The sequence below is a fragment of the Vulpes lagopus genome, chromosome 4, assembly GCF_018345385.1.
Source record: "Vulpes lagopus strain Blue_001 chromosome 4, ASM1834538v1, whole genome shotgun sequence".
NCBI classification, from domain to species: Eukaryota; Metazoa; Chordata; class Mammalia; order Carnivora; family Canidae; genus Vulpes; species Vulpes lagopus.
The window spans coordinates 82,619,965-82,633,236 of record NC_054827.1 but is presented as its reverse complement, the minus strand read 5'-3'; positions in this window follow the sequence as shown (position 1 = coordinate 82,633,236).

The window sequence follows — 13,272 nt, the reverse complement described above, 5'->3', positions numbered from 1 at the left end:
TCCGGTCCAGAACTTACTCTTCCCTTGTCCTCCCAGCAGGTCTCTGGGGGAGGGGCCTGAGTGCTGACTCAGGTGTGTGCACCTGGGGAGCTGCCCCGCCCCCTGCCAGGTGCCGGCTCACTGGGAACACTTGACCGCATGAGGCCCCTGTTCCCTGGTGACCCCGTCCCTCCTGTGCACACAGTGGAACAGGGAGGAACAACCACCCTGGTGGCAGCCAGCTCCCCAGCTCTGGAGTCAGCTCCCTGTGAGTGTCTACCACAGCTCCCAGTCCACACTGGCCCTGGGTGCTCCCGGGGCAGGGGTGCTGCTCTGCACAGCTTGGGGGGCCCCAGGCAGACCATCCTCGCTGGCCGGTGCCCTTCTCATCTACCCCCAGGGGCACCCCAAGGCAAGAGGGTCCTCCCCATCCTGTGCCCTCCCCGATTCCGTGGTCTCAGAGGTAGCACAGCATCCCCAGCTGTTTCTGCTCCGGCGCCCTGGGATCCGGGCCCTGTGCTGCTGGACGCACGCTCCCGGGGCCCATCTCCCACAGGGAATGGGGCGCAGCCACCTCTGTCTGGAGCCGCCGCCTAACCTACTGGCTTCTCCCCAATACCCCAGGGGTGCGCTCCAGCCCTTTACTGAGATGGCCCGCCTGCCGTTGGACCTGATTTCCGTGCTGTGCACGTTCCCTTCAGGAGGAATTAGGGAGGATTGTTAGAGCTCCCGCTTCTCCGCGGCTGGGCTTTCCTGCCCGAGGCACCCCCGCCCCCGTAGCCTGGCTCCTTGTGGGGACCCTGCCCCACTTGATTCTTTTTTATTTATTTTTCGCCTTCCTACCTTGGTAGATGTGAAAACTTTTCTCTCTGTAGCATTCCGGCTGTTCTGTTTTTAAATCTCAGGTCGAATTTGTAGGTGTTCAGGATGTTTTAAAAGCTATCTAGGTAAGTTTGTGGGACCACGTGAGTTGAAGACCCTGCTCTTCCACTATCTTGCCTCTCACGAGTCTTTAATGTTTCAGTTTAAAATTTTCTTTCTCTTTTTTCTTTTTTTTTCCCTTTACAGTTAGTTTCTTATTTTGTCAACTCTTTGTTTTTAAGTCTTTTATTTTTTAAGATTTTATTTATTTATTCATAAGAGAGAGAGAGAGAGAGGCAGAGACACAGGCAGAGGGAGAAGCAGGCTCCCTGCAAAGAGCCCGATATGGGACTCAATCCTGGGACCAGGATCAGGCCCTAGGCTGAAGGCGGTGCTAAACTGCTGAGCCACCCGGGCTGCCCCTGTTTTTAAGTCTTTTTTAACTTTCATTTTTACACTTAACATTTTATAGATATATTCTTCATTTTTGGCTTTCTTTCACCATATTCGATTATATATATGTTCTGATATATATATATATATATATATATAATTTTGAAATTTTATGTCTTCTAACAAACAGAACAAAATACCCCAGCACCAAGTGGATCATCCTGTTGTGTACACTTGTGAGATTATATTCTCTTTTTTCCCTTTTTCTTTTTTCTTTTTTTCTTTTCTTCTTTGGTTTCTGACCTCCTCAGATTTGTCCAGTGTGTATTTAGCTAGAGTCATGGTTGATATTTTTGGTTTTGTTCTATCATTCATCTATTCTTCTCTGGACAAAATGACTAGAAGGAGAAATTCACAAAAAAAAGAAAGAACCAGAGGTAACACTCTGCCATAGACCTAATTGATATGGATATAAGTAAAATGTCAGACCCAGAATTCAAAATAATGATTTTAAAGTTACTAGCTGGGATTGAAAAAAAGCACAAAAAAAAAAAAAAACACTAAAGAATCTGTTAATGCAGAAATAAAATTTAATCAGGTCAAAATTAAAAATTCTTTAACTGAGATGCAGTCTAAAATGGATGATCTAACAGCTAGGGTAAATGAGGCAGAGGAGAGAGTCAATGACATAGAAGTCAAAATGAAGGGAAGAAAAAAATATGAGGTAAATAGAGAAAAGCAACTAATAGAACATAAAGAGAGGCTTTGAGATATCAGCAATACCAGAAAGCACAACAATATTAGAATTATTAGGGTCCCAGAGGAAGAAGAAAGAGGGACAGAAGGTATACTTGAGCAAATCATAGCTTGAGTACTTCCCTAATCTGGGGAAAGAAATAGGCTTTCAAGTCCAAGAGTCACAGAGAACTTCCTTCAAAATACATAAAAATAAATCAACACCTCAACATATAATAGTGAAGCTTGCAAATTTCAGAGATAAAGAGAAGATTTGAAAGCAGCTTAAGACAAGAGGTCTGTAAGAAAAAAAGGTAGGAACATTAGATGGCAGCAGACCTATCCACAGAGAAGAAGCAGTCCAGAAAAGGCTGATGATATATTAAGGGTGCTAAATGGAAAAAAAAAAAAAAGGAGGGGGGGGAACCAAGAATACTTTATCCAGCAAGGGTGTCATTCAGAATGGAAGAAGAGATAAAGAGCTTCCAGAACAAACAGATACTAAAAGAATTTGTAATCACTAAAAAAGCTCTGCAAGAAATAATAAAGGGGATTCTGTAAGTGAAGAGAGAGACCAAAAGTAATATAGACCAGAAAGAAACAGAAACAATATACAGAAGCAGGGACTTTACAAGTAATACAATGGTACTAAATTCATATCTTTCAATAGTTACTTTAAATGTACATGTGCTAAATGCTTCAATCAAAAGACACAGTGTATCTGGTTGAATTAAGAAATAAGACTCATCCATATGCTGCCTACAAAAGACTCATTTTAGACCCAAAAAATGTCTAGATTGAAAATGAGTGTGTGGAGAATGATTTATGGTGCTAATGGATATTGGAAGAAAACTGGGATAACAATTCTTATACCAGATAAATTAGACTTAAACCAAAGACTGTAGCAAGGGATGAAAGAGACACTATATCATACTTAAAAGATCTACCCCAAAAAGATGCAGTGATTATAAATATATATGCTTCTAAATTGGGAGAAATTACATAAACCAATTAATAACAAAATTAAAGAAACACATAGATAATAATACAGTAATAGTAGGGGACTTTAACACTCCACTCACAGCAATTGACAGATAATCTAAGCAGAAGACTTAGCAATTCTTCTGCTGTTTCCTTGTTGAAGGAAACAAGGGCTTTGAATGACACAATGGACAAGATGGACCTCACAGATATATTCAGAGCGTTCCATCCTAAAGCAACAGAATACACAGTCTCCCAAGTGCACATGGAACATTCTTAGAATAGATCACATACTAGGTCACAATTCAGAACTCAGCTGGCACCAAAAGATTGGGATTATTGTCTGTATATTTTCAGACCACAATGCTTTGAAACTTGAACTCAGTCACAAGAAGAAATTTGGGAGGAACTCAAATATTTGAAGGTTAAAGTGCATCCTCCTAAAGAATGAGTGGATCAGGGATGCCTGGGTGGCTCTGTAATTGAGCGTCTGCCCTTAGCTCAGGGCGTGATCCTGGAGTTCTGGGATTGAGTCCCACCTCAGACTCCCTGCATGGAGCCTGCTTCTCCCTCTGCCTGTATCTCTGCCTCTCTCTCTCTCTCTCTCTCTCTCTCTCTCTCCCTCTGTGTGTGTCTCATGAATGAATGAATGAAAGAATGAATAAATAAATAAATCCTTAAAAAAAAGAATGAATGGATCAACCAGAAAATTAAAGGAGAATTTTTAAAATTCATGGAAACAAATGAAAATGAAAACACAATTGTCCAAAACCTTTGTGATACAGCAAAGGGAGTCCTAAGAGGGAAGTATAGAGTAATACACGCCTTTCTCAAGAAATTAGAAAAGTCTCAAATACACACGCTAATCTTATACCTAAAGGAGCTGGAGGAAGAAGAGCCAATAAAGCCTAAACTAGGCAGGAGAAGAGAAATAATAAAGATTAGAGTAAAAATAGAAACCAAAAGAACAGTTGAACATATCAATAAAACTAGAAGCTGGTTCTTTGAAAGAATTAATAAGATTGATAAACCCCTAGCCAGAATTATTAGAAAGAAAAGAAAAAGGATGCAAATTAATAAAATAATGAATGAAATAGGAGAGATCATGACCAACACCAAGGAGATATAAACAATTTTAAGAACATATTATGAGCAACTATATGCCAACAATTTAGGCTATCTGGAAGAAATGGATGCCTGAAACAGGAAGAAATAGAAAACCTGAACAGACTCATTACCAGCAAAGAAATTGAAGCAATAATCAATAATCTCCAAAAAAAACAAGAGTCTAGGGCCAGACAACTTCCCAGGGGAATCCCAACAAACATTTTAAAAAGAACTAATACCTATTCTTCAGGCACTGTTTAAAAAAATAGAAATGGAAGGAAAACTTCCAAACTTATTCTATGAGGCAGTATTATCTTGATCCCAAAACCAGACAAAGGTCCCACTAAAAAGGAGAATTACAGACTAATATCTCTGATGAACATGGATGCCAAAATCCTCATCAAGATTGTAGCATTGGAATCCAACAGTAAACATTAAAAGGATTATTCACCATGAACAAGTGGGATTTATTCCTGGTCTGCAAGAATGGTTCAACATTTGCGAATCAATCATCATGATATATCACATTAATAAAAGAAATGACAAGAACCATGTGATCCTCTCAACTGATGCAGAAAAATGCATTTGACAAAATATAGCAACCTTTTCTTTTCTTTTTTTTTTCAGCAACCTTTCTTGATTAAAGCTCTCCACAGTGTGGAGATAGAGGAAACATAACTTGATATCATAAAAGCCATCTATGGAAAAACTCACAGTGAATATCATTCCTAATGGCGGAAAACTGAGAGCTTTTCCTCTAAGGTCAGAAACATGACAGAGATGTTCACTCCCACAATTGTTGTTCAACATAGTATTAGAAGTTGTAGCCCCAGCAATCAGACAACAAAAGGAATAAATCATTCAAATCGCAAATAAGTCATTTTTTTGCATGACATGATACTTTCAGTGGAAAACCCAAAGGACTCTATAACTAACACAGGAATTCAGCAATGTGGCAGGATATAAAATCAGTGCACAGAAATCAGTTACATTTCTATACACTACCAATGGGACAGAAGAATGAGAAATTAAGTAATCGATCCCATTTACAATTGCACCAAAACCCATAAAATATCTTAGAATACACCTAACCAAAGAGGTAAAGGATCTATACCCTTAAAACTACAGAACACTTATGAAATAAATTGAGAAAGACACAAAGAGTTGGAAAAACATTCCATGCTCATGGACTGGAAGAATAAATATTGTTAAAATGTCTATGGTACCAGAGCAAGCTACACATTCAATGCAATCCCAATCAAAACACCTTGACATTTTACACAGAGCTGGAACAAATACTCCTAAATTCTGTACAGAACCAGAAAAGTCCCCAAATAGCCAGAGAAATGTTAAAAAAGAAAATTCAAGCTCTATTACAAAGCTGTAAACATCAAAACTGTATGGTACTGGCATAAAAAAAGACACACAGATCAATGGGACAGAAGAGAACCCAGAAATGGAACCTTCACTTTACGGTCAACTATTCTTCAAAAGCAAGAAAGAATATCCAGTGGAAAAAGGGAGTCTCTTCAACCAATGGTTTAGGAAAATTGGACAGTCACGTGCAGAAGAATGAAACTGGACCATTTTCTTATACCATATACAATATAAACTAAAAATGGCTGAAAAGATAGGAATAGGATAGGAATCCAACAAAATCCTAGAGGAGAACACAGGCAGCAACCTCTGTCACCTCAGCTGCAACAAGTTCTTTCTAGACATGTCTCCAAAGGCAAGGGAAACAGAAGCAAAATTGAACTATTGTGACTTCATCAAGATAAAAAGCTTCTCCACAGCAAAGGAAACACTCAACCAAATTAAAAGGCAACCTATGCTATGGAGAAGATATTTGCAAATGGCATATCAGATAAAGGGCTAGTATCCAAGATCTAGAAAGAACTTATTAACTTTATGTATATATAAAAACCATCATATATATTAAACATACACAATGGAATATTTACTCAGCCACAAGAAAGGATGAATACTTACCATTTACATTAACCTGGGTGGAACTGGAGGGTATTATGCTGAGAAAAATAACTCAGTAGAAGAAAGACAATTATATTGTTTCACTCATATGTGGAATATATGAAACAGTGCAGAGGATTATAAAGGACAGAAGGGAAAACTGAATGGGAAGTCATCAGAGAGAGAGAAAAACCATGAGAGACTTAACTCTAGGAAACAAAGTGAGGGTTGCTGGAGGGAAGAGAAGTGGGGAATGGGGTAACTGGGTGATGGGCATTAAGGAGGGCACATGATATGATGAGTACTGGGTGTTATACACAACTAATGAATAACTGAACTCTGCATCTGAAACTAATGTTGGGCAATTGAATTTAAATTAAAAAAATAGGGTAATTTTTGAGTACTAAGAATATACATATATATACATATATATATCTTAATATAAATTTTCATATACTTTGGAATTTCTTTGACTAAGAGAAGGGAACGCTTCACAAGGTTTTGTTTTTTTCCCTAAACAACAATTTTGCCATGAATTTTCCAAAATCCTCCAAGGGGTTATCTCCTCTAGTCACCATGACAACCCATATAACAAAAGGAGCTAAGAAGAGGACTGTGATCCTATTTGATTCAGAAATTTTTTCACATCTTTTGCTTCTTCAAAGTATAAAATAAAACCAGTAAGATCAGTGCAGTGCTTCGAAGATACCACAGTAACTATATTTTATATAACAAGGAAGCCGATGAATCTGAAACATATACAGGATTATAAAAATTATAGAGCTATATATTAAAAATTATGAAAACAGTAAAAAAATCTGTTGTGCAAATGTATGTACACACTATATTCCATACCAGGTAATAGGTGAGAGTAAACCCACATTTTTCTCACCCTAAGGGTACACTGCAAATAAGTATTAAGATTAAGCCTCTATATGATTATTTATAATTTAAATATTAACATTAAAAATTTCCATACACCTGGGCAAAGGGAGATGCCTGTCTTTACTACATGCTTTAAAAGGCCCTGCCTGCCATAAACACTGAAAACTTCTGTTTTGTTTTTTTTGTCCTTGTAAAAAATTTTTTTTGATTGCCAAAAGGCAATTACACATTAAATACAGGGAAGAAATGTGTGAGCTAAACAAGGTTCTGTTGAAAAGATGTGGCTCTGAGAGTGCATCAGTGTATGAATATGTGTTTTTTTTTGGCAGGATAGTTTGGATCTTGGGAAATTTAGTTGTTTTTGTTTTAAGCTGACCACCAAAATCTGTTACAATGTGTGACCCAATAGATCGCTGTGTTCCCTTTCTTTTTTCAAATGGTCTTAATTTGTGAACAGGTCAATCTCCATCATAGTTCAGGTCTGTGTGTGTGTGTGTGTGTGTGTGTGTGATGAATAAATAAATAAAATCTCTAAAAAAAAAAAAAAGCACCTTGCTCTTACAATACTGAAGGTAAGCAATGATCTCAACAGTTGTAATAATTTCTCTTTTATTTTTTTTTAAATATTTTATTTATTTATCCATGAAAGACACAAAGAGAGAGAGGCAGAGACACAGGCAGAGGGGGAGAAGCAGGTTCCATGCAGGGAGCCTGATGTGGGACTCGATCCCAGGACTCCAGGATCACACCCTGAGCTGAAGGCAGACACTCAACCCCTGAGCCACCCAGGTGTCCCTGTAATGACTTCTAAATTAATTTGCCTCTTCTCTCTATTCACTTAGTCAAGCCAGGATGGTGTTATTGTAAAAAATGTCATTTAACATTTGGAATTCTTTTCAACACTTGGCGAAAATTAAGGATGTTGACTAAATTATATTGTTTATTTTGTGGCAAGTATTAGGGGTTTCTGAATCTTCAAAACAATTGAATAAATTCAAGTGGAAAGCATAGTTGTTAACAATAGCCATCTTGAGGGGCTTATGGAATTATGAGGAAAGAAAAGCTTGAATTTCTCACATAGCATTAAATCTTTAAAGAGCGCCAAATTTTGGCTCTGTCTTTAGAAAGATGGCATGTGTTACTGTAGTTTATGATGTAGCTTCAATTTAAGAAAATATAGTAAAATGTGAACCAATTCACAATATAAAAAATGTCATTAAAGATTATACTAAGGTATTATTCTATATTTATTTTATGTTAATGAGTCATACTGGTGCCCTAAGATACAGGACTGGGCTTGAGTTTAGATGGAAAACTAATAAATTTAGAATTATGAAAGTGAATAAACTCTGACAGCTTTGCATTCAACTGTTGACATGGGCATTGTTTCAGTTACTGCATTTGCTTTCTGACTCATCATATTCATGATGGTAAGGCATTTCTGAGAGAATGAACAAAAGTATTAGCTTGGCTAATTCAGTTGTACAATATCTTTTCTCCAAGTAAAAGTTCGAAACAAATAGGCTTGAACTGACTTGGCAAAAGGTAGCACTAACTTCAATATTTTCCTGGAGTCATTCCTTATCTATCTGAATCTACTTCACAGCAATTATATCTGGTGACTATCTAGTTTTCCACAAAAGAGAGACACAACTAGCATCATTACTATACACAAGATATATTTAATTTTAAAGACTCTAATGCTTTTATTTCAGTGTTGGGATTTCCATAGCTGCCACAGAGTCTGTCTAATCTAAAAGTGATTTCTGGGGATCCCTGGGTGGCGCAGTGGTTTGGCGCCTGCCTTTGGCCCAGGGCGCGATCCTGGAGACCCGGGATAGAATCCCACATCGGGCTCCCTGTGCATGGAGCCTGCTTCTCTCTCTGCCTGTGTCTCTGCCTCTCTCTCTCTCTCTCTCTCTCTCTGACTATCATAAATAAATAAATAAAAATTAAAAAAAATAAAAGTGATTTCTGTCTATGAAAAAATTAGAAGTTTGATTAAAAAAAACTATTGCATACTTTTCAAGAAACTTACATTCTTATTTTTGCATTTCTGTCCTATTTCTCCAAGGAACTCCTGCAATGTCACACTTCATTATTTTGGTGAAATTACTTATTAAGCACCTATATGAACAAGGTACTATGACAAATGTTAGAGAAATACAATTAATTAGGATTCAGTTCCTGTCATCTAAGAGTTATGGTCTAAAGACAGATAAAGAAAGCTGAATATGCTAGAGCACAGAGAGTTCAGTTTTGGTTCATCATATAGTTTATAAGTCCTGAAACATTTTTTTTAAATTTTTTTTTAATTTTTATTTATTTATGATAGTCACACACAGAGAGAGAGAGAGGCAGAGACATAGGCAGAGGGAGAAGCAGGCTCCATGCACCGGGAGCCTGATGTGGGATTCGATCCCGGGTCTCCAAGATCGCGCCCTGGGCCAAAGGCAAGCGCCAAACCACTGCGCCACCCAGGGATCCCAGTCCTGAAACATTTTATGGGAAAGATAGTCTGATAGACTTTAATACTAAGCTAAGGTATTTGGATATTGTTTGGCAGAAGAGATAACCTGAAGTTTCTTGAGCAGAGCAAAACATAACTAGAAGAATGGTGGCCTTTGGGGAACAGGGAGGAAGAGAATGGTAAATAGAGTGAGGATGAAGATGCAATCGTTAGTGACATATATTTAACTGCTATGAAAATTACAACTTATATGTATTAAATTTAAATGATTAATTATCTTTCTCTTTTTCATGATTTCACTTTTACTAGACTATAAGTTTTCTTTTCAAAGGATAATGTCCTCTTTATAGTTGCACTTCCAAGGACAAGACAGAACCTGGAAAAAAGGAAATGTCTACAAAATGCTTGTGAACTGCACTGAAGGAGGAAAATAGAAATCGTGTCTTCAGAATTTGAAATGAAATTTAAAGGTTCAAAAAATATAAATAGACCTAAATAACAACAAGAAAAGAACATTTGGAAACAGCTGATGCTCACTCAAATCACAGTTATGCTTTGTAACTCTGTAACAAAGTAAAAACCCTCATAAAACCACTACTCAGGTGAAAACATGAAACATTATTAGCCCACCTTCTGCATTATTAGCCCTCTATATCAAAAACCTTTCTCTTTTTCTTAAAATTAACCACAATTTAAAATTTCAAAAAATATATGTTTTCCCCACATTTTGACTTTTATTAAATTGGAATTACGCAGTCTGTGTTTTCTCTCTTTTCTGTTTATTTTTTTTATGTGGTTCTTTGGCTCAATGTATTGTATTGAGATTCAATCATTTATGTTTCTATATAGCTGTAGTTCATATGCTCTCCTTATTGCTCTATAGCAATACATAAATACAATGTCAATGGATATTTGATGTTTTTTTTTTCAATTTTAAGGCTATAATTAATTGTGCTGCTATAAACATGTGCCCTATTTTGTTGATTATATATAACCTAGAGGTGAAATGTTTGGACCCCAGACCACATTTTTTGTTGAATTTTAGAAAATTATACTATATAATTTTTCTTTTTTTTTTTAAATTTTTTATTTATTTATGATAGTCACAGAGAGAGAGAGAGAGGCAGAGACACAGGCGGAGGGAGAAGCAGGCTCCATGCACCGGGAGCCTGATGTGGGATTCGATCCCGGGTCTCCAGGATCGCGCCCTAGGCCAAAGGCAGGCGCCAAACCACTGCGCCACCCAGGGATCCCATAATTTTTCAAAGTAGTTGTATGAATTTATATTTCCAACAGTACCTAGAAAGTACTTAACTTTATTCTCAACAATAAATGGTACTGTTAGTGGGTTTAATATAAATGTGTTTGAGACACTTCATATGTCTACTGGGTATTGCATATTCTCTTTTATAAAATTTCTGTTCAAATATGTTGGTTGTTTGTCTACCTTTTAATTAGTGATGTGTAAGAGGTGTTTTAAATGAACCCATTTAAGGCTCTGTGGGGTGAAAATATTTCTTTTACTGTTGGCCATACCTTTTTACTCTCTTAATAATGATGAACGTTGAAATAAATATATTGTGTCAATATCTTCTTTACAATAAGTGTATGTTTAAATTTAGTTTAATAAATTTTAATTCAAAACTGTCATTTATGCGGTAGTAAACAAAACAATATTGTATTAGAAAAGAAACAGACATATAGATCAATGGAACAGAACAGAGATCCCAGAAATAAACCCACAATAATTTGGTCAATTAATCTTTGAAAAAGGGCACAAGAATATGCAAGGGAAAAAGACAGTCTCTTCAACAAATGGTGCTGGGAAACTACACAGCAACATGCAAAAAATGAAATTGGATATTTTTCTTACACCATACACAAAAATAAACTCAAAATGGATTAAGGACCTAAATGTGAGACCTGACACCATAAAAATCCTGGAAGATGAGTGAAAATATCAGTGAGTGTGACAAAACATGAGAGACACCTAACTCTGGAAAATGAACAAGGGGTAGTGGAAGGGGAAGTGGGCAGGGAGTTGGGGTGACTGGGTGATGGGCACTGAGGGGAGCACTTGGCGGGATGACCACTGGATGTTATGCTATATGTTGGCAAATTGAACTCCAATAAAAAAATAAAAAAATAAAAAAATCCTGAAGAGAGCAAGGCAGTAATTTCTTTGACATGTATCCAAGGCGAGAAAAACAAAAGCAAAAATAGACTATCAGGACTGCATCAAAATAAAAAGCTTCTGCACAGCAAAGGAAATATCAATAAAACTAAAAGACAACTTACTGAATAGAAGATATTTGCAGATGATATAACTGATAAGGAATTAATATTCAAAATACATTCAGGTTTTATACAACTCAACACCAAAAATACAAACAATCCAATAAAAAAATGGGCAGGAGACCTGAATAGATATTTTTACAAATAAGATCTGCTGATGGCCGAGAGACACATGGAATGATGCTCAACATTACTAATCATCAGGGAAATGCAAATTAAAACCACAATGTAATATCACCTCACATCAATTAGAGTGGTGAAAATCAAAATGACAAGAAATAACAAGTCCTGGAAGGAGGTGGAGAAAAAGGAGCCTTTGTGCACCATCAGTGATAATGCAAACTAGTATAAACCCTGTGGAAAATAGTATGGAGGTTCCAACAAAAATTAAAAATAGAAATACCATATGATCCAATAATTCCACAGGAGATATTTGCCTAAAGAAAACAAAAACATTAATTCTAAAAGATATATATACCCCTATGCTTATTGCAGCATTATTTAGAATAGCCAAATTATGGAAGCAGACCAAATGTCCATCAATAGATGAATGGATAAAGAAAAGGTATATTTATTACTCAGCCATCAAAAGAATGAAATCTTTCCATTTGCAGCAACATGGACGGAGCTAGAGAGTATAATGCTAAGTGAATTAAGCCAGCCCAAGAAACATAAACAGTATACAATTTCACTCATATGTGGAATTTAAGGAATAAAACAAAGAAAAAAAGAGACAAAAAGATTACCTGGGGGAGGTTGGTAGGATGGGTGAAATAGGTAAAGGGGATTAAGAGTACACTTAATCATGATGAGCACGGAGTACTGTATAGAATTGTTGAATCACTATATTGTATGTCTGAAGCTAATATACAATTTTAAAAATAGTTATGCTATTTTCTAAAAGTTGTATTGTCTTTCCTCTAATTTATTTATACTTCCCTGTAGAACTGATTTTTTGTATATACATATTGAGAAAGAATTCAAGTTTATATGTGTTTATTTTTGTGTAAAACTGACCCAGAGCCATTTTTTTAAAAAGACTGTTCTCTCTTTAATGCTAAGTAGTGACTTTTTTTGTCATAACTTATTTTTATATATGAGAGTCTGTAACTGCACACTATGCTGTTTTTGATTTGATTACTTATCCCAGCAAAAACATACACAGTCTTGATTCCTATCATTCTGAGCTAATTTTCTTTATGTAATAGAGTAACAAACACAAGTTTTTAAAACTGTCCTGGGATTTTTCTCATTTGCATTTTTTTACTTAGACTTTTTTTCCTTTCTAAATAGAGTCTTAGATTTTTGTATGTGTGTAATTTTTCACTTATTGTTAGTTATTTTCCTAGGTATTTTTATGTTGTATCAGTGATATTTTTATATTAACTTTGTAACCAGCAATTTTTATAAGCATACTTCCTAATTTTAAATATTTGTCTTCTTATTCCTTTGGACATTTTTCTTTGTACATAATTATATTACTCAAAGTAATGAGAGCTTTAGCTCTTTATGGCTAATCTATATAACTTTTGTTAATTTTTCTTGACTTATTTCATTAGATAGGATTGCCTGTGCAAGTCTAAACAGAGAGCTAT